This window comes from Atta colombica, unplaced genomic scaffold (genome assembly GCF_001594045.1).
Source record: "Atta colombica isolate Treedump-2 unplaced genomic scaffold, Acol1.0 scaffold8, whole genome shotgun sequence".
NCBI lineage: Eukaryota > Metazoa > Arthropoda > Insecta > Hymenoptera > Formicidae > Atta > Atta colombica.
This window is the reverse complement of record NW_017259572.1, coordinates 47,658-49,651: the sequence shown is the minus strand read 5'-3', so window position 1 is coordinate 49,651 and position 1,994 is coordinate 47,658. Positions and strand designations below refer to the sequence as shown.

Below are 1,994 nucleotides of genomic sequence, written 5' to 3'. Positions count from 1 at the left end.
AAAGCATTTTAATTGAGGGGATGGCAATTAAAATTAAAATATAGGTGTGATAGATCAGATAATTTCAATTATTTAATGTTCTAATAAGAATCGGATAGTGAGATTATTACTAATTATACTGATCTAGGTAATGATAATGACTAGATAATTTAAAGTTAAAATAATTACGGTAGAATCATGAAATAAAATTATTGCATCATGTATTTGAATTTTGAATTGAAACAGATTAAATATTAATTTTTAATAAAAGGTATAAAGAATTCTTTTTAATTGAAGTTTAAATCCAATCCACTATTCTGTCATTAAAATTTATTATTGTATATATAATTTATTATTTTTAATTAAATTAAAATATAATATAAAATTATAATCATTTTTACATTGTTGGAATTTCAGAAAATCTATGATTTAAAGGGGGAATTCATTCAGTCATTCTAGAGAAGAATTGAGGAAAAATATATTAATAAGTTGTTTTTTAGATAGAGCTTCTCAGATAAAAAATAGTAAAATTGATATTCTTAAAATAGATTACAGATCCAATAGAATAATGTTTCAGGATAAGAATGAATCAGGATAATCTGAGTAATGACGAGGTATACCTTTAAGACCAAGGAAATATTGGGGGGAAAAAAGTTAAATTAACTCCAATAAATGTAGATAAAAATTGAATATTTAAATAAAAATCATTTAAACTAAATCCAGAAATTAAAGGAAATCAATGAATAAATCCAGCGATAATTGAGAATACAGCACCTATAGAGAGTAATGAAAATGAGCTACTACATAAGTGTCATGGAGGATAATAGAAGAGTTAGTATATAGAGAGTTAGATATAATTTCGCTAAATCTTCCTATAGAAAATAGAAAAATAAAATCTAAAGATCATCATAATGTAGGGTTGTAATTGATTTTTATGCCACGAAGGGTAGATGTTCATCTAAAAATCTTAATACCTGTGAGAATTGCAATAATTATAGTAGCAGAGATAAAGTAAGCTCGGGTATTAACGTCAAGATTAATATATGATGGGCTCAAACAATAAAACCTAAAAATTCGATGGTAATTATGGCAAATAATTATTCCTAAAGATCCAAAGGTTTCTTCTTTACCTCTTTTATTTATAATAATGTGGGAGATTAATCCAAATTCCAGAAGAATTAAAATATAGACTTCGGGATGTCCGAAAAATCAGAATAAATGTTTATATAAAATGGGGTCTCCAACTCCGGAGGTGTCGAAAAAGGAAGTATTCAGATTTTGATCTGTAAATAATATAGTAATAACTTCGGCAAATACAGGGAGAGAGAGGAATAATAATACAGCTGTACTGATGATCAAACTTACAGAGGAATTTTATCTAAAGATAAAATTTGATGTATATTTCAAATTGTAGAAATGAAATTAATTGCATCAAGATGGAAGATATACCGGCAATATGAAGAGAGAAAATAGTTAAATCAACTGAAGGTTGAACATCTGTGAAATATATGAGATGTGAGGGGAGGGGGGGATAGAAGGTCCATCCTGCTCCAGTATATAAAGTTTCTTAAAATAAGAAGAGTTAGAGAGGGGGGTAGGAATCAAAATCTTATATTATTTATTTGAGGGTAGGTCATATCTGGTGAATCAAGTATTAGGGGAACTAATAAATTTCCAAATCCTCCAATTATAAAAGGTATAATAAAGGTAAAAAAAAATTATAAATTCATGATTAGATACTAAAGAATTATAAATTTGATCATTATTAATTAATTAATTAGATTTCTGCAAGATCCTAATTCCAATCGAATGAGTATTCTTACTGATGAACCAATTAATCCAGATCAGATAGCTAGAATAAAATAAAGAATTCCAATATCTTTATGATTAATGGAAAATAAATATTTATTCATATATTGATAAAAAAATTATATATTAAAAAGGAGAAGATTATATTTAATTAAATACAAAATTAATAAATAAAATAGTTATTATTTTTTAATTTATATAGATAA

At 25.5% G+C, this 1,994-nt stretch overlaps 1 pseudogene; it reads right to left on the bottom strand.

Moving 5' to 3' along the window:
• Positions 1 to 965: 965 nt before the first annotated feature.
• LOC108692706 overlaps positions 966 to 1,994 on the bottom strand; it is a 4,288-nt pseudogene continuing 3,259 nt past the window's right edge.